General features: G+C 34.5%; 1 protein-coding gene across 1 annotated transcript in view; it reads left to right on the top strand.

The window, feature by feature from the left end:
• The window catches only part of PTPRD (protein tyrosine phosphatase receptor type D), a 1,875,931-nt gene that overhangs the window by 816,784 nt on the left and 1,037,588 nt on the right, over positions 1 to 21,559 (top strand). Inside the window, exon 6 of the mRNA XM_081152197.1 lies at positions 596 to 645. The gene's annotated coding sequence lies outside the window, so the exon portion shown is untranslated. The remainder of the gene's footprint in view (positions 1 to 595; positions 646 to 21,559) is intronic.

Raw genomic sequence — 21,559 nt, 5'->3', positions numbered from 1 at the left:
GTAATGTTATGGTTAAACTAAATATCTTAAACAATTTAAGATGTATACCGAATTATGTGGTACAATGCAGTCTTTAAAATTATGACAGAATATTTATATTCATGGGGAGTTATCTATTATACAATGATTAAAACAGATTAGGCAAAGATAAAAATAGGATTATGTTATGATAACCACATTTGTGTATGTTTGTGTGTGTATTGCATGTGTATATGGGTGTGTGTATATATTTGACACTCAATGTAACTGAGAAGCTTCTCTAAAATAATATATGCAAAATATATTTAGTCATTTATTCACTGTGATCTGGAAGCAAAGGAGACAATAAAAATTCTCTGCTTGTTTGTCATCCCTGCATTAGATTTCCAAATTAGAGTAACTAATCTTAAATCACAATAGTTTGATGTGAGCGGAATAATTGCAATGCTATTTTACAAATATTATAGTCAAAATTGTTTGTTAAATTATATGTATACTAATTACACATGCACTATAATTTTTCATAATATTGAATCTCTATTTAACATTTTATGGTGCTTGAATTAAAATGCAATACTCGTACTAATAGAGAATGTTTTCGGTTGTACTTTTCTAGGTCTCAGGGTGGCGAATTTTTTGTGTGAATTCCTAACCTGTGAGCTTATGGTAAGATTTTAATTCCTATACTAAATTTTAGAGGTGTTTTTTTTTTTCTTTATCTGTTTGAGTGTTCAGTAAATGTAATAGTAAAGGGGATTTGTATTTATTCAACTGATACTTTCTATCCTATTTTATAAATATTGAAGAAACTATGTGATATTTTCTATCAAAATATTTATGTTCTTCGGTAGATAATAGTAATATAGTCACTTGATATAGTCTTTGATAAGTTACTAAGTGAACTTGAAGGCATCACTCAGAAAGGTAAAGATTCATACCAGTGGAAAACAGTTCTTTAGACATGAATGACAATTTTATATATTAAAAATTTTATAGTGAGGTCTACTTGATGCCAATGAACAGAGGCAATGAGTTATTAAAAGTAAAACTTATTTTATCATCTGTCAAGATTTATAAAAAAATTGGTTCTTCTATGAAAGCTTGATGTTAGAACTTGAGAGGATTGAAAGTAAAGTATGTAGCTATGGAAATGGAAATGATAAGAAATAACCAAAGACTCTAAAGTGACATTTTGGGCATTATGTATTTGTTGAATCTCTTTGGTTAAATGCATTCAATAACATTTGTAAAAATGTAAATCCAGATTACGTTTATGATTGACTACTACAGATTGTAAGTAAATATAAGTTTATTTGTGTTGTGAAACTGATGAAGTTATTGTTTTCTAAGACAATTTTCAGAATTTATCAGTTCCTTAATAGTAAACACCATAAAGATTTAGATTGTACTTGACATAAAATACAGACAATAGGGACATTTTTTTCATTCAGTTTATATTGGGGGAAAATGATATCCTTGGAAACACAAAAGCAATTGACAAAAACTCCTGTTGAGTTGGTCCTACAGCATCACTGAAATATATTTTGAAGAAGTTGTTTAGGTATCTGTAGGCAACTACCACCTCTGGGAACTCTAAGGCGTACCTTTTGATTACATTTTTTTAGAAATACTCAACAAACGATTATTAAAAACAAATGTCAGATAGAGCAAGGGAAAATTCCTGTGCCCTACCAAGAGGACTTTGCTAATAATGGACGAAATTTTTATGAAATATATTATCTGGATATGCATAGAATAGTAATTTTATCCTCAAGAAGTACTTTTTAAGGTTTTAGCATATATTTTACAAATATACCTAAAAGAAGTTACTTCACAGATTATTTCAACTTGTACAATGTTACAGAATTTTTTTAGAAATTTTAATATCTTCAATCTTCTTCATCTTTTTATATATACATAATATACATGGAGAAAATTGCTCATATCTTAAGTACAGTCTCAGTGAATTATCACAAAGTGAACATACCCCCATAACCCACACTCACATAAATTAAGAGACAGAAAGATAGAACATTAAAGCACCTTGAAGCCCCACTCCCTTGTTTCTGTCCGGTTAACGGTACCCACAGAGAATAAGCATGATGCTGAGTTCCAGAAGGATAGATTATTTGCCTCTTTTTTATATTCTGTGAATGAAATCATCGCACAGTAGGGACTGCTTTGCTTCTCATGCTCAGCATCACATTTGTAAGACTATGTGCCGTGGAAAATCATTCATTCCTACTGCTGTGTAGTAGTCAGCTGCGTGAATGCACTAAATTAGGATTCTTTCCCCTGTTTATAAGCATTTGGGCCGCGTCCAGGCTGCAGCTCTTACGATTAGCGGCGGGAAGGACATCTGGAACATATCTTTCCGGGAACACATGTGTGTGTCTGTTTTTTGGGGGTGTGTGTATAGGACATGTTCTGCTTTAATAGATACTGACAGTTTACAAAAGTGGTTATATCAGTTTTTGACAGCAGGATTTGAGAGTTCAGTTGCTCCAGATACTCAGTAACACTTGGAATTTTTCATCCTTATATTTTAGCCATTCTGATGTGTGCGTTGGGATATTTTAATTGGAATATCTTGAAGGCTAATGGTATTAAACATGGTTTTATGCTTATGTGTCAGATTCACGATTATTATTTGTCAGGTAGATAATTCTCTTTTTTTGATGTGTCTATGTCTTTTGACTTTTTTTACTATATTCTTTTTATTACATTACCTACCCCTATTTAATAGATACTTAAATGTATTATATATAGTATTTTATATATCTATATATAAAATGGGTATTGATTCTTCTTTTGGATATACACAGTGATACGTTGTATCTGCCTCAAACTGATTCACAAGATCCAACTGTTAGGACATCTGTAATATTTTAAACAAAAATAAAATTTAAAAAATAAAATAAAATGACAGGTAACACATATATTAAAAAAAAAAAAAGAATTTCCACAAGCTGCTTGGTACTTTGAAAACCTTCCATTGTAGAAGTATTTATACCGCATGCTTCGGCAAACGCTGAAAGCAGGGCTTTACTGTTTCTTCTGGAGAACTAGTTGTCAAATATTTACTAGCACACACCAGATACTCATTTTGTATAGTTTTCAATCATTCAGTGAGTTTTCTCCTTGAATAGAAATTCTTAATTTTAATTCATTCTGGTTTACTAGGTTTGTTACTTGTATGACTGGGGTTTTGGCCCTTTTTAAGAAATAGTTGCCCTTTCTGTGGTCTGTAAGATATTTTTCTTATGGATTCCTTAAAAGCTTTATTGTTTAAACTCTCACAGTGATTACCAGGTTTTAAAGATATTATTCTGTGTTGTTATCTTGTGCAGTCAATCTAGTTAGCTGTGGATTTTAATTAGAATAGTAATTGCTCTGTGTATATTTCATCATTTTACTGTGAAAGTAATATATAAATATGAAGCCACTGATACTTATGTTTATTTAATAATTTAATGCTGCTATTTATAAGCAATTTACAGTATTTTGTAAACTTAATATATGCATTCATGCATTGTCCACTACAGTGTCACACACTACAGTCAGTTATGTGGCTATTATTTTGAAATTAGTATTCAGCAGCGTAAAAATTTTGTATTTGAGTTTGATCCTAAATGTATTATGACAGTTTATTTTCATTATATATTATCAAATGAACCTAAAGTCTTCATACTAAATATTTTACAGAATCATTTAAAAACTCACAATCGTAGGTTAACCTTTAGGCATTCAGATGAAAGTATTTATTAATTATTAAAATCTATTTAATTGCTTCCAAAATATTATATTTAATGAATTACATAAACATAACAACCATGATAAATACAGCCTATAAGATTAACTACATGATGTTGTTGTATGCACTTCATTAAGATTTCAATTGACTTGTGATTTGTGTGTGTGTGTGTGTGTGTTTGTGTCTGTGTAATTTTCAGTGAAAACCGGCATCACATTCTTGATTTGTGCCTAATAGGAATGATAGTATAAAAATCAGTATTATTCCTTCCTTAAAATTCTGATTCAATTATGCAAATGTGTACATGTTTGGCAGGCATTGTATTGTCTTATTATGCATGCTTTTTGAATTGCATGTGTTTTTCCTCTTGAAGTGATCATCTTGATTTAAATATACTCAGTTATCTCCATAATGGTTGAAATATTTGAAAGATGTAATAAAATATGATGGAATTAAATAATTATTTTCAAATGGAAAGTTTAATAGTTTCAAGATGTGCATGTCAAATTTAGACTATTTTTAAAATCTCTGCATCCTTAATCCAAGCCATTTCATTGACTTCAGAGTAACTCATAAATTAAACAATGGAGGTACAAACTAATTAATATGTTGCTTCAATAATTAGCTATTTTTTTTCAAAACTTTATAATGAAAATTTGATGAGAAAAAATTTAGGCTTATAAATTTAAATTCTTGAAACTAAAGAAAGGTGGTATTTCATTTATTTTCATATATTTGGAGAGCATCTGTTTTAGGTAAAGTAATGTAATATAGAGTATGTACTAATTAAAAGCTAATTAGGTGATTTTCACTTTTATTAAAATACTAATCTCTGTGGTATAATTAAAACAGGAAAAACAAAAGTGAAACACAGAAAGGTATCTTGAAGGTTAATCCAAACACTCTAAATAGCATTAATAGCTATCTCTGACCCTATGCTAGCCATTTCAAAGAGCTAAGTAATGAGTTCAACTGTAAAATACAGCACAGGTTATATAGGCAAATATTTCAGGATTTAATTCATAAAGGTGTCCCTGAAAGTAAATGATAGTTAAAGGGGAAAAATTTAGTCAATAGACACAGTCCTCAGATACAAGTAATTGATGCTAGTTTAAATATAATTACTTCATTTTCAGAGATGACAGAGCTTGGAGACAAATAAAATTCAAACATAGGCAATTAGCATACTGCATGAAGGGAAACTGTAGAAAATGAAGAATAATTAACATGTAAAATATTTTATTATGAATGACTTGAATCCAAAATTAAGAGATTGAATTATGCAGTAAAATTCTAATTTGAGAGCGTAAACACACTTTAAGCAGCCCAAACAAAGAAACAAAACAGTAAAATACAGTCAGAAAAAAGGTGTAAATAAAAAGTTTTGGTAATATAAATGAAGATTGAACTTCAGAATAAAATAACTAGAAACACAAAATACTCTATATATTTATTTTAGTTCCTATTCAATGATATATTTATTTCACTGAACTGTTAGAGTTTTATGATTTTTTTTTCTCCCTGAAAAATAGAAATGTTTTCTAGTTCCTGGCACATTGTCTGGCAATAGCAGGGAAGTTCTGGGTTTCTTTGGCTAAATCGAACATTTGTTTTCTCAAGCACAACCCATTTCCAACTTTCTTCCATTTCCCTCCCTCCCTCCCTCCCTCCCTCCCTCCCTCCCTCCCTCCCTCCCTCCCTCCCTCCCTCCCTTCTTCCTTCCTTCCTTCCTTCCTTCCTTCCTTCCTTCCTTCCTTCCTTCCTCTCTCCTTCCTTCCTCCTTTCCTCCCTCCTTTCCTTCCTCCCTCCCTCCTTCCTTCTTTCCTTCCTCATACTAACAAATATTTATGAAGAACTTAATTGTGTGCTAGGAAGATGGCTAACCTATGCTACAAGGGGGGAGCAGACGAGACTTTAGTCTTTATTGACATCACAGCCTAATGAGAAAAAGGGATTGAATAAAAGCACAAATGGCAATTCTGATAAATGCTATGAAGGAAAACATTCTCAACTATAGAGTAGCTAGGAGAGGAGCTGATATTTAACCTAATAGTTTAAAGAAAAGATGTTGTTCATCACATGAGGGAATGGAGAAGGGAAGGTGTGTAAAGAGGTTTCTAGGATTCGAGGGAAAGGGGAGCTTGGGATTTTCAAGGAATTAAAAGGAGGTTCTTGGAGTGGAGCACGCTAAGTGGAAGGGGAGGGCCTTGAGGCCTGGGCCACGATTGTTATGCTGGATGTTTCATAAACGCCTTTGGAAGCCATAAGTCGCTTTGAAGCAAAAGTGTGTTGCAATCCCATTTATGTTTTAAGATAAGTGCTTTGTGAAGAATGAGTTAGTGGGAAGTAGCACTAGAAGCGAGAAGATCATCTAGGAGAGGACATTTGGAGAGTTCGGAAAGAGAGAGAGATGTAGAGTCCTGGACCAGATGGGACCACTGAGATGAATTTACAGTCTAATTTGGAGACAGAACCAAAATAACGTAATAACTGACTGGATGTAGAGGGTGAAAGAAAAAGAGAAAACAAACAAGAATCCTACATTTGAGCAACTGATTTGACCATTTACAACTGGGTTGGTTCAAGTGAAGGTGGGAGGCAGGCTCTAGCAAAAGAATCAATAAGCTCCATATGAGATGAGTGAATGATGTATTGTCTTACCTCTTTGCACTCAAGGTGTGATTTGCAGTTGTTACCCCAGACAAAAAAACAAATTAGGAGTAGGGAATGGAGATTCAATAGGCACGTTCTCAGAATTTGTTAAAGCCATTGGCCTGGCAAACCAGGCTGCTAGAGCCGATGCCCTGGGCTGACGCTTGCGGAGGAAGCTGTGAATTGATGCTGTAAGGCGGATGGCAGTTACTGTGGCCCAAGCATTCTATGGAATGGGGCTCAGATTATTTACTTAACACAGCAGACTCTAACAATCTCTGGGTTTTAGAATGAGTCTATAGTGAGATCTGAACAGTATAAGGAAGGGAAAGGGTAGCAGTAGCTGGATATTCTTTAAAGAAACAATTGGGGAAAATGGGAAAAGATCACTTCAATGAGCTAAGAATTTCTAACTTTCACATGGCCTCCTATAGTTGAACATAAAGCAGTAACAATATGGGAGGAAAAATTTACTAGAGTAAGAGGAAATTAAAGATCTCTATAAACTTCTGTCATCACCATTATCTTCTCTAGAAAATCACATCTCTTGACTTGAGGGATTCTGATAGAGGAGAAATAAAAACAACATTTTTTCTCATTTTATTAACTTGCAAAGAGGTTTCTACACATTCACATCTGCCTTCTTTGACAAAGTTGAAAACGTGGAAACCAAAACTTAACCTGCCATTGCTTATAGTTTTCTGTGAAGGTGGGATAACTGATTGTCATGCAATTGTATTTGCAGCGTGCAATCCTTGTTGCCTTGTTTCACTTATTTAACAGCATAAGTATATCATAATTTACACCCATCTGCAGTACCACAATCTGATGTGTATTCTGATACATTTTACATGAAAATTTGATCTTAAGAATTTTTTTGCATTTAACTCAGACCACCTCACCTACTAAGTAAAATACTTTATGATTGCATAGTAGAAAGATCTGAGCATTACCTTTTAAGGGCAAAGGAGGCAATCATGGGACCCTTGCTTCTGGCAGACCTAAATTTAAGTCCAGCATATCCCTAACGATAATCTTGAGATCAGCATATGGCATTTAGCTATAATTAATAGATGCAGGGAAAACTTGGCATTTAATCATAGGGCCTCTCATTCAAAGAGCTCTTCTTTCCCCACGATAACCATAACTTATGTCGATGGCAGAAGAATCATGATACAGTAAAAACCAGAAAATTGAAACTGAAATTATCTCAGAATTTTATCTATCAATTATATATATTGAATTTTCAATCTCACATTCATAGAAGTAGGCTAAGTATGTTTAATTAACATCTCTTGTTACATATTGTAATGACATAGCCAGTGAGTTTATTGCAGTGTATAATTATTATAAAACTGCAAATATATCCTCTTCAATGTAAAACACTCCAGAGAATATGTATTCATTTCAACTATTGCATTTTATTCCAATCTGGTGGGTTATAAAGATAGAGAATGTCATTCTCAACACCTTGTTTTCTTGAAATAAATTTGAGGAAAATATGTTTCATTTATTTTGCTGAATTCAAAGAGGTAAATATATTTTTAAATTAAATTGGTAAGTTTCTATTATTGACTTAAAGGAAGGTCATGAGTATTTTAGCCCATAAGTAAATGATCACAAGGACTATAAAGGTATCAATAAAAACTGGGCATAGAAATTCTGCTGGTTCCCCAGCACTGCTGCCAAATGTTTGGTAATCAACAATAATCTGTATCATTACAAAAGGAAATTGAACAATATGGAGGGTGGGGAAAGCCTAAGGAAGTTGAGGAAAATTTATTATTACTCCAAAATATATAGTAACTTTTAACAGATACAATAATTATTATTCTGTTGATATTTTTATAATACTGGGTATTTATATTTATAGGAGGTAATGGAGTGCATGTATTTGTGACAGAAGCAGAGATTATAGATTCTCTAAATATTTTGAAACAGCATGATTGAGATCCACCTTTCCACTACCCTTGCCTCCACCTTAAAAATACTATTTAATACTATCTTTAAATCAATGGACAGATCATAAACTCTGATTATCTGTAGCTTGGAGGCAATTCTAGTTTTCTACGTATAGATTTGTAAAATGAGTTTTTGTCCCAGCTATAAAATCTATAAAATGAATTTAGCTAACGTAGACTCTTTCCCTGAAAGTGTTACTAAGTGGTCTTTTTATTTTAATAAGTCTTTGAAACCAGAAGTTAAGATACTAAAGTGTACTTCTCTCTTATTATAAGTGATGATGTTTATAATCAAATGTTTCCTAAATTCAAACAAAAATCTTTGTGGGTTTATCTCAAATTCTAAGAGGTTCTAACACCTCTTATTAATAAGATTTTTTTTCCATATTCATAGGATATGTTTCTCTATTAGGATATAAATCTGTTATAGAGATGGCATTACTGTGTCATCAGTATTTCAGAGAGTCTGCTTGCAGTAGCAGAGTAAACATGTTTATCATTGTGAATATTTTATTATTTTTTCATTTGGTAGATGTAGTTTTCAAAATTTGTAATTCATTTTCACACATACATATATTTTTACTATACTTAAATACACTTTTATCTTTTAACCCAATCATTAAAGTAATATTCTTCAGTTCAAATTATTCATAACATTTAATTTTATTCATGAATTTTTATCGTTTTTTTAAAAGTATTATTAAGTGAGGAAGTCAGTTGTTCTTCTGATGTAAATTTCAAGCATGCCACATAAAATGTTTTATAAACGGCTTACCATGCAAAATTGTTTTTGAATACTACTGCTAGAGCACTTGCCCACGCATGAAATAGAGATATAACTACAAAATTTTCAGGTCAAACCACAGCACAAGGAAAAGGTTGAATATAAATTAAGGATGAAATCCAATATAGTTGGGAGAGACTTCATTTTCTTCTTGAGGAACCAAAGAAGGACACACTTATTAAACTTGGTATGAAGTTTCTCAAGTAAAACAAAACAAAAATTGGCTTTGCTAAAGACATACATAACAAAAGCATTGGCTTGCTTACATTATATTTTAAGCTTTTGGAAATAATTTTGGTTAAATATATATAAATAAAGAATTTAAAAACATGGTGCCTGTTCTGAAGGGCACATGGAGAGAAGATTTCAACAGGGACCAAGCATAGGAGAATATTCATTCTCTAATGTGTTCAACAATGACTTATTGAAAGTAAGCTGTGGCCCGGCCATGCGTGGCCTAGGATCCAGGCGATCAGGGTTCGATTCCCGGTCAGGGCACATGCCCAGGTCGTGGGCTCGATCCCCAGCAGGGGCGTGCAGGAGGCAGTTCATCAATGACTCTCTCATCACTGATGTTTCTCTCTCTCTCTCGCTCTCTCGCTCTCTCGCTCTTTCTCTTTTCCTCTCTCTGAAATCAATAAAGATATAATAAAAAAAGAAAAGAAAAGAAAAGAAAGTAAGCTGTGTGCACAGCACAGTGCCAACCCCTGGGCGGTAGACTGAATAAGTGCTCATTTTTAACCTCTCGATCAGTGAAAGGGAAGGACATGTAGATATGTAAGTCAGCCCACCAACAGTAAGATTTATTGAGTGTACAGAGCGTGCCAGGCAATGTGCTATGTGCTTTATGATGATTATCTGATGATCATCTTTTAATCCTCACAGGATCCCTGTGGCAGAGGGACTGTCGTTTCCAGTGAAACAGATTAGGGTACGACGCTTGCTCAGGGCTTCACAGCCAGGGCGCAGTGTAAGGGAGATGATAGATCCTATTAGGAGGATGTGAAGCCAATGTTACAGGGAGGCTGAGATGATAATAAATGCCTCCGGGAGCCTGGGAAGCGTCCTCCTCTGTGGGCGTACAGTTTGAGCTAGGTCTCAGGAAGAATATGAGGTTTGCTTGGCTGTGAAGGCAGATAAGGGGAATGTTTCTATCTAATAAGATTTTCTGGGAGCATAGCCTTCTGGCCTTCGTTTTATCATTTATAATATGTGATACCGGACAACATGATTACTAACATATTTTGAGGTCAAAATGTTACGGTGCTATATCTATTTACTCTACATAAAAATAAAAATAAACTTCTGAGTAAATGCTGAAGCATCTGAGACTTCTGCCAAAATACCACTGATTCTACAGAAAAGAAGAAAGATTTATTTTATCTTGTGCATGGAAAAAACATCATCTATTTTCTCCAAAGAGAGCTGGCTTCGAGTCAGATTTCTCCCCCTTTCAAGGGTAATGGGGAGGGAACTACAATATTGACATGGGGGGACAGTCTAGGTATTCTGTGGCCAGTGTGGCTCAGTTGGTTGGGGCGTGATCCCATACACCAAAAGGTGACAGGTTCAAATCTCGGTCTGGGCACATACCTAAGTTGCCGGTTAAATTCCCAGGTTGGGGCATGTGCAGGAGGCAAGAGATAGATGTATCTCTCTCACATCCATGTTTCTCTCTCTCTCTCCCTCTCTTTCTCTCTCTCAAATCAATAAAAAATATTCTGTACTTCCTAGAGAACATAATTACATAACTGAAGACCCAGACAATACTATTACATAATCTTCAAAATTTTTTTTTTTATGGAACTGGACACATATATGTGTGTCTTAATCTACTTCATTGAACTGGTGGTTTGAAATGCATTACTTCTGCATCAAATGTATGCTATATTAATTCTACTATAGTGAGTAGTTTTATCTTGCATCTATAAAAATATAAATGAGAAATATTCAGGTAGGTCTTTTACAAATTCAAACAAATATAAAGAAAATATTTTACTGTATTGTTGCTTTGCTCTTTAAACCCTCAAGTCTGCAGAGGAGAGTGACAAAGGAGTCTTAACCATGGATTCCTTCCTTTATAATTTCTGTGGCATATTAAGATATTTTTTCTAAAATGAAAAAGCAATGTGTTTATTAGTATTTAGTGACAAGGAATATAAAAAATTCAGAATATAGGTCAAAAGCCACGACAGGCAGAGTCAACCATAGGTTTCTAGTGAGAATTTTCATCGATAATGTACTCCCACAATCATCTCCATCTAGGCTGAGTTGCTAAGTGAAATTAATTCCGTTTTCCATTTTTAGATTTTCTTCTGTCAAATTTAGAAGGCAGCCTGCCAGCTATCATTAAGATTTTATTAGAAAAGAAGTACTAGGACAAGAATACAGAACTGTTAAAACCGTCACGTAAGCATACTGGTTTAGAGCAATTCTGTGCAAATTTCCTGTGTAGGACGTTTCTCAGGGCAAGTTTGTTAAAGCTCAGATTTCAAGTACCCTGCCCTCCAGGTGTCTGCTTCGGGACATCTCAAGCAAAGCCTGGGAGTGACATTTTAATAAGCATTCCGAGGTGATTCTGATTCAGGTTGTTTTTCGATCACCTTTTGGGAAATCCTTTTGGGGAGGAATGAAGAAGAGAGTATTTTTTTATGTGAAGAGCAAAGTGAGGAGAAAACAAATAATAATAAAAATTTAAAAAGTGAAGCCCTGGCCAATGTGGCTCGGTTGGTTGGGCGTTGTCCTGTGCACCGAAAGGCTGTCGCTTCAGCTCTAGTGTAGGGTTATGCACTCCATCCTTGGCGGGGGTGTGAGAGGCCGCCAACTGAGGTTTTGCTCTCACATCGATGTTCCCCTCTCTCTCTATTTCTCTCTCTCTCTCCATCTCCCTTCCTCCTCTCTAAAAATCAATTTTAAAAATCTATAAAAAATTAGAGACAATAATAATGGGAGTGAGGGGAGCTCTAGTATTAAAGCACTTAGTTAAAACTAATTACTCACTATTTTATTTATTCTTCACAAAATCTCCATGGGACTCATCTCATACAATAGAAATCTGAGACCTAAAGCTATCGATGACTTTTTCACATATTATGAACATGTTAGATCCCAAAGCTTTTGCTATTTCCACTATTCCAAGCAAAGTTGAGGCGATGTGTGAGACAAGGGAGAAATGAATCATTTAAGCAACATCTCAGGAGAGACTAACTTTTTTGTGTTTATTACCTTCCTAAAAGCCAAGTACCAGTTGTACGTTAAGGACTAAAAAAGAAAAAAGAAAAGAAAACGCAGTCCCAGTCTCCCTAATCATCCATTGTGTGCACGCACATGCGCACAAACGCCTACATACACACACAAACACAACCACCATGAATGATGTTCACCACCTGGGAACTAATGGCTACAGACTGGTTTACAATCTTCATTATGTCATTAATGCTCCCAGAAGGTTTTTCTAAATTCAACACTACGTACTTTCTCTTTAAAACTTTGTGTAAACATATTGCCAATAAATTCAACTATTGGGAGTTGTGCTCACCTGATCTTCAAAACATTTTCGAGAAAAGACACTTTTATTTTGGCTAAAATTTTTGTTTTCATTCATATAGGGAATAAACTTTAAACTGCTTAAGCAATTATCATGACTCAGTTTTTATTTAAGAAAATTCAGTTAAAATAATCTATACTTGAACTTAAAACCCTAAAAATTACTATTTCCCATTACCTGAATTTAGAAGTGGGGAAACTGAGGCATAGAGTGACTGACTTCTATTTTTATTCTTCTTTTGAATTTCTAAACATTTCTCCTTAGAAAGTTATTAACTAGTATCATTACATAATGCTTTGTCCAAGGAATAAGAAAAATACACACACACGCACACCTTTAGTTTTAGTAATCATGGAAACATTTTATCTTTGGTAGTATTTTCTACTTACCTCCCGGAATCGCTTTCACCCTCCCTCTTTTCATGCACTCTTATCTGTGAGTAGGTGATTATTAATATTTTGAATGAAAGAGATTCTAGTGTGATATCTCTGAAGAACATTTATACTTTACTTGTGAAATTAAAAATGTTTCAAATCTCATTTGGAAAAAGTTTTAGTCATGCAATAAAGAAAACGGAATCTGAAATCATAGCCCTGGAATTAAGTAATAAAAATACTTTAAACTATCTAATGGGTGAAAACTAGCACTCTAACTCAACACATTTACAGGACAGATGCTACCTATTTTTTCTAATTGCCACGCCAAGTGCTAAATCAAAGCCTCTGAACCCTGGCCCTGGCTGGTGTTGCTCAGTGGAGGGTTGCGGATTCGATTCCCAGTCAAGGGCATGTGCCTGGGTTGCATGTCCACCCCTGGCCTCAGTCAGGGCCTGTGTGGGACGCCACCAATCCATGTGTGTGTCTCTGTCACATCGATGTTTCTCTCCTCCTCTATTTCCCTCTCCCCCCTCCCTTCCACTCTCTCTAAAATCAATGGAAAACAATATCCTCACTCCTTGGGTGAGGGTTAGGAAAAAACCTCTGAATTCTGGTCAGTTCCTTAATTCTGTATGCAGCCCCTTGATCTTTCTACCTCCCGCTAGAGTAGCTCACGTGCCTTTTAGCCCATCGTCCCTAAAATCCTTAAAGTCAGCAGACTTTTGGAAACCCAAGGCTAACATCCGTCATGTAAAATATGTTAAGGTGATCATCTAATCCTAGTCAACCAAGTTGGACAACAGATGGAGAAAATGGAGTTCAACTTCTGATGGGCATTTTCAACTAATATTTGTGAAAAACTGGTTCAGCGATGTTTACTTATTAAATACCTCACCTAAATTTTGCAGTCTGAATACATACAGACTGTCATCTCTTCAGACCTTTGAATGGATTGTCCCTATCTGGCCAGCTCACACATAATTCTGATTAAATAAATTCTCTATCTGTGAATCCCCTAGGCTTAACTTTTAATACTTACTCTATATTACTTCCACATTGTATCTAGCCTTCTCCCTGCTCCCAACATGTCAGAAACAAGTAATTTAGTGGCTAAAACTTTTTTTATTTCTCTAAAGGCAAACTTAACTGCTATAAAAATGTGTATGTTATCTTGCTCCCTGTTTGATATACCACAAATATCTGGGAGAATCAAGATTAGACTTTTGTCGATTTGACTTTTTGATAATGAGGTGATAGGAAAAGCAGTAAATGTATTGGGGAAAAAGCGCTTTAAAGCATATTTAAGCTTGCTAAAGCCTTTCAATAGAACATATTTAATTCTGATAGTAATAAAATGGATGGGATTTCATTGTAAAGCTGAGCGGAATTCAGCTTCTGCTGCGATGTCAGCTTTACATGACATATTATTAATAAACTGCCACTGTTATCACTTGATACCAATCTTTGGTGACTTCCTATTTTTGAACTTGAAACTTAAATGTTTTTTTAAAGTAATATTTACACTGTGAACTAGTTTCTTTTTTAAAATGCAGTTTTCTACTCTATAGAAATTATAGTGTCATTTAATTAATGTTTTCAATTTCATTATACTAATAATGTATTCCAAAAACTACTAGAGCATTATGCGACTTCAGATAGATAGAAAAAGAAATAGATACAGTTATTTTTTATGAAGATGAAGTTAGGGCAAAGTAAAAATTAAGAAAGAAGATTTACTTTACTAACAAAATGAGAAAGTCGTTAAAATACATTTTCTCAACTAACTCTCCCCACTGTGTTTGCTGTTTTCTCCCTTGTTCACCAAACCCTGTTTTAGATACCCATTTTCTAATGCTCATAACTTTATTAATTAAAAAAAAACAACAACACCCAACACATTGAGCATCTATAAGAAATAGGCATTGTGCTAGTATTGGAAAACAAAAACTTAAAACTAAGTCGACTGAGCCTGCAGGGAATTTACAGTTCAGGAGGCTTGCAGGGTCTAAGGTCATCCTCTAGGCACAAAGGGGTCATCATGTAGGAGGTTTTCTGTGCTATCCATGTCCTGGTCCTCCATTATAACTAGCTACTCACCAGAGGAAAGTTAGAAGCTATTTTGCAATAAGTTGGAGTTAGTGGTTAAGAGACATAGCATCTGGTGCTAGTAAAGAAAGTGGGGATAATGTCGTCAAGATGCAAAGCAAGCAGAGAAACCTATACATCTGCGAAGGGCTGTATCAACTGAGTTGTATGTAAGGGTATATTTATCTTCATTGCCATCATTGCATGGTTAATGTCAAAACTGATTACTACTTGGGCAAAGATAAGAGTAAGGTAAGGACTCATGCTCTTAGGTATTCATCAGTATTTACTAGGCACTTACTCATTACACTCCACACTGCGGGGGAGTTTATACAAATGAGAGGGTACTCTTTTTGAAATAAAACTGAAATATGTAAAAGACAAGTGAGCAGAATATTTGTGGTACTTAAGAAGACTGATTCTGTTTATAATTAATTGTGTCACCTCACAAGTCATTGCTTCAATTGTAAGACAAATAGGACATACATTGTTGTGAAATTTGAATCCCTTCAGGTTTTAAATTTAATTATTCTTATTGTATCAGTTGGGATGATTTTGACCACAAGTAACAGGAAACCAAACTTGCTTAAACTCTAAAATAAGGTTTATTATCATATATTACAGAAGTTGAACAGCTGTATAGTTCCATGAATGATCAATTCAGTGATTCGTTGGCATCCTCAAGGACCTAGATCCTTTCTATATTTATACTCTGTCTCCGTCATAGGTTTGTCCTTGGTCAGCTTCCCTCAGTATTGAAATGTATCTGCCATAGTTTCAGGTTTCACATCCAGACACAAGATACCCAGTAGAAGAAAAAGGACTTTGCCCTCTTTGTTTGTCTTTTAAGATTAAAGAAGCTATTTTTGAAAAGTCCCACCTGAATGCCTACTGCCAGCAAATATCTCTTCACATTTCATTGATCAAATGTGTCATATGCAGCAGCCTAAAAGAACCAGTTACTACTGGCTTGGCCCAATCATGTTTACCCTCTGTCTCTGAAAATGTGTCCTGCTTCTGCCCAAGCGCCAGGCTGCACAGAGAAGGAAAGAGTTTAAGTTCAAGTTCCTTAAGAAGGAGGAATGGTACTTGGCCAGGCATTCAGTGGTATCTGTTATACTTACTCTGCTTTGTTAGTAAACTACATTCTCCTGGATGAATATTTTTATATTCCCCGAAGACCAAATAGATAAGCTGTAGGCCTACTTTAGTATAAAAAGGTCTCCAGGGATATGCAAATCCAATTAAATAAGTGATTGCCTACGAAGTAAGGATACATTCTTATCCTTTCCCCAAATTCTTTAGTGACTACTCATTTTCAGTAAAATAATTTAAAAATATACAGAATAACAATTTTGTCTCTCCCTGAATTGCACAGCTCTGCTCCCATCTGCGGCCACCTGCATACATAGGCCATTTGCTCCCAGGCTGTTCTCTCAACACCAGGACAATCACACCCCCAGCAGCACCCGCCCCCTCCCCTAATCAATTCTCTTTGTAACTGCCCCTTGTACCTGACCGGCTCATGCATATTTGACTGACAGAAAAGGAGCTACTCTTTTTCATTTCTTTAGGTTTCTGTGATATACTTAATTGCCCCTTTGAAATATTTAAGTCCTCAGGTGACCTACTGCTCTTTCATTTTCCCAATGAGTTTTGAGCATATGCCTATTAGATTATGTTACAGTTTTACATTCACCTGATGATCTCTTTCTGCACTAGACTTTTCACTTTTTGAGGGCTAAACTGTTGTCCTTGATGATTTTGTATTTGACCCTATAAACACTGGCATACGGAAAGGTTCATTGTGTGTGTTTGACAGAGCGTGTGCCAAAGCAATTGATGGGGTTAGAGTCAGTGTACATAAACCAAGCAAATAATTGGATATTTCTTTCCTTTTCCATAAGAATAAGATAAGTCTAGAAAAAAGAGAGCCTAGAGAAGCACTTCTCAAAATTTCCCACAAACGTGAAAATATTTTCCTACCCAACACCTGACCTACATGAAACAACTACAGGAAATAATTTGTATGGTATTTAATTTTTTAAAATCATGCTAATTTTATATTTTATAGTGTTTAGTCCTTTAAACTCCTAATAAATCTATATTCTATGTCATAAATATCCAGGTTTTGTTCAGCATAAAATAATATTTTATGTATCATTACATAAAATCAATTTCCAGTAGGCAAGCCATTTTATAGTTCCTAAGGGGTTAAAGTCTGCAATGAAGTAGGATGAATTTAAGAAAATAGAAAATAATCTACAAGATATAATATTTTGTTCACAGCCTCATTGCTAATTGAGTAACTCATTTAACCTCACTGCGCATTAAATAAATAAATAAATAAATAAATAAATAAATAAATAAATAAATAAATAAATAAATAAAATCCTTATGGCTGTGTTGTTACAATTTATCTTCATATATATCAGTTTCTGAAAAGGTTAACATGTCCAAATTATTTTTATCTTCTTGAATTAAAAGATTCATACAAGTATGTAACAGTCTTGAAAATATATATGTTGTTCATTTATAAATGTAATTATTAGTAGATTATGATTGCTTTAGACAATATTGGAAAAGAAAAAATATCTCAAGATGAAATCACTAGGGAAGACAAAAAAAAAAGTCTTCAGGAAAAGAGAAGCAGTTCCTAACAGCATAATATTTGAGTTGTCACAAATGAGAAAGCAGCCAATAAATGATTCATTCTGTCTCCATCATAGCATATTTATAAATCCATCTGACATCTCTGGCCTATCGGAGGGCTGAAAAATGAAATTATAGATTTCCAACTATAGATGACACCATCAACAAAGGGGTTTAGGGAGGGTTATTTGGTCATTTTCATTTATCTCATTTCTCTCCATTCCATCCTTGACAGCTCTAACCCGTAACACTGAACACATAAATCCCAGGAAGCAGGGCCAAAGTTTAATCTCCTCTTTTGATTTCACCAAGGACATTTGGTTGTTTTCATAATTGCGCAAACAGATGAATAATATGTACAATTCTGGGAATATGTTAGCATAGAAAAAATATATAAAAAGTGAATTTAAAATAAAAAAGACCCGTAACTTGTTCTTGATATGGGTGGATATTTGAAGCATTTTATTTTTATTTCTTACATCTTAAAGTATTTTTATATCTCATAAATGTATTTGGCAATATTAAGAACAAGTTTAGAAATAAAGCAAAATAACAACATCAAAAAAGAGAAGTAAAGAACCCTGATGAAATCCATCATCCTAGGGTGCAGACGCTGAAGGACCAAGATGAAGAGGAATTTCATGCTCTCCTTTCCAACTCTCGTACAGTCACGTGCCAGTACCATTGTCCACAACAGCTTCTTCCCAACTTAAACTTAAACATTTCACTCATAAGCAGTATATCTCCATTTCTACATAGTCTTCAAAATTGTAATTTAAAGACTGCGTATTATTTCAGGTCAGAAGGATTCCTAATTAAAATATATAAAGGCAGAATTTAGTGGTCGTAAAATGTATGTTTAGAGTGTGAAAGAGGAAAATTAACAAAATATCTTGTAATTTTACAGTTGCCGACTTAGACAATACTTTACAATTTATGAAACTATCTCCAAATAAATTTTAATAAATATTTGAGTATCATATGTATTTTTAAATATGTTTTTATTGATTTTTAGAGTGAGAGGAAGGGAAAGGGGTAGAGAGAGAGAAACATCAGTGAGAGAGAAACACCATCTATCATCTGCCTCCTGCACGCCCCCGACTGGGGACCAAGCCCACAGCCCAGGCCTGTGCCCTGACCAGGAATCAAACCAGTGACTTCTTGTTTCCTGGGTCAGTGCTCAACTACTAAGCAATACTGGCCAGGCTGAGTATTATTATCTGTATCTTTCTTAATTTTTTATGAGATTATATAAGATTGAGGTAGTTAATAGGAAACAGGAGACAGGAGATATAGGCAATGTGTAAACTGGGTGTCAGTCATTTAAGTTTGTATTAAGCATGTTCTGTTTTAATTGAGATATAATTGACACATTAATTTCAGGTGAATAATTTGATATATGTATATACTGAAGTGATTACCATAGTAAATGTAGTTAACATCATCACCAAACATAGTTGTAAAACATTTTTTGTTGTGCGAGTGTGATGAGAACTTTAAAGATCTACTATCAGCAATGTTCAAATATGCAATACAGTATTATTAACTATAGTCACTATGCTGTACCTTACATTCCCATAACTTATTTATTTTATAACTAGAAGTTTGTACCTTTTGGCCACCTTTACCCATTTTACTCTCCCCTAGGCCTTATCTGTGACAACCACTAAACTATTGTCTGCATCTATGAGCTTCGTTTTGTTTTTGTTTTTGTTTGTTTGTTTGTTTGTTTGTTTTAGAATCCACATATAAGAATCCACATGTAAGATCATTATGTTTGTTTTTCTCTTTCTGATTTATTTCACTTAGCATAATGCCCTCAAGTTTTAGCCTTGTTGTTGCAAACAGCAGATTTCCTTCTTTGTTATGGCTGAATAATATTTGTGTGTGTGTGTGTGTGTGTGTGTCTGTATCACATTTTCTTTACCCATTTTTTCATTGAAAGATAGGTTGTTTCCATATCTTGCTTATTGTAAATAATGCTGCAGTAAACATGGAAGTATATAAATCTACTCAAGATGCTGATTTCATTTCCTTTAGATATATCCCAGAAGTGGATTGCTGGGTCTTATGGTAGTTTAATTTTTAATTTTTTATATTGTCTTCTGTATTGACTGTACCAATTTTGCTTCCCACCAACAGTGCACAAGGGTTTCCTTTTCTCCACTTCCTTGAGGGAAACCCTTGTATACTGTTGGTGGGAATGTAAATTGGTACAGCCACCATGGAAAACAGTATGAAGATTCCTCAAAAAATTACAAATAGAATGACCATATGAACCATCTATTCCACTTCTGGGTATTTACTGAAGATACATGTGCACACACACACACACGCACACACACACACACACACACACACACAATGGAATACTACTCTATTCAGCCATAAAAAAAGAATTAAATCTTGCCATTTGTGACAACATGGATAGACTTTGAGGGTATTATGCTAAGTGAAAAAGTCAGATGGACAAAAACACGTACCGTATGATTTCACTCATATGTAAATTTAAAAAATCAAAAACAAGAAATCCAATAAATAAAAACAAACTCATAGATAACAAAGAACGGATTGGTGGTTACCAGAGGGGAAGAGGGTTGGAGGTGCTGAAATGGGTGTATGGTGGTATATGGTAACTACACTTGGTGGTAATCACTTTGTAGTGTAAATGCAAACTGACAGATGTCAAATTAAAATTTTGCATACCTGAAATTTACATATGTTCCATACCAATTTTATCTCAACTAAAAAAAAAAAAATGTTTATTTATAATGTTGCAAAGCACTAGGCAAGAAAACTAGGGGCAAGTTAGATCCAAAAAGTGAAACACAATCTAGCCCTCCAGGAGTTTACAATCTACTCACAGTGGTTATGGGTAATAACAGGTATAGGCTATGGAAGAAAATGAGCCAGTATTCAAAAACCAAATGTAAAGGAGGCAGAAGTTCTATTTATTTTTCAACGTGTGAACTTTCAGAGGCAGAAAATCTTTAAAACTTTGCAAACATTTTTTAGTTTTTCACATTTACTTTTAATATTACTACTTTTATTAAATAATATTAATGTTATCTATTGTAAGGCAAATAGATTCACATTTATTCTTTTCTCATATAATGTAATAGAATGCCATTCTGTAGCTAATGTTTTCTTTCATCAGCATAAGTGAGAATACATGGATTTGGGATATATAGTGTAACCTAAAAACCTATAAAACAGCTCGGCCGGGCGTGGCTCGGTGGTTGAGCATGGACCTAGGATCCAGGAGATGGAGATTTGATCCCCGGTCAGGGCCCATGCCGGGCTTGTGGGCTCGATCCCCAGTCAGGGGTGTGCAGGAGGCAGCCGATCAATGACTGTCTCATCATTGATGTTTCTCTCTCTCTCTCTGCCTCTCCCTTCCTCTCTCTTAAATCAATAAAGATATATTTTAAAAACCCCTACAAAACATAGTTTCTTATATATACTAGTGCTACATGATATTGAATTTAACCTGTTTCTAAAATAGAAAGCACCAGGGAAGAAATCAGTTGGTAAAAGATGCTTTTCATCCTAGTGATGTTGAGCTGTAGTTGCAAATACTATATGAAATGTTGTGTAATGGTGTGTGTGCGTATGCGTATGTCGGCAGAGTTGATGAGATTAGAGTACAATGAAGCCCAATTCAGAAATCAGTCTTTGGGGTTGTCCAGGTCTATAACCACCAACTTTCTCCCTCATCCTAGTGAACCTAATCAGTAATGTGTGATGTTGCCTAGAAGGTGAACTGGG

This window comes from Miniopterus schreibersii (assembly GCF_964146895.1).
Source record: "Miniopterus schreibersii genome assembly, chromosome: 11".
Lineage (NCBI taxonomy): Eukaryota > Metazoa > Chordata > Mammalia > Chiroptera > Miniopteridae > Miniopterus > Miniopterus schreibersii.
Note: the sequence above shows the minus strand (reverse complement) of the source record. Positions and strands in the feature narration are given on the sequence as shown.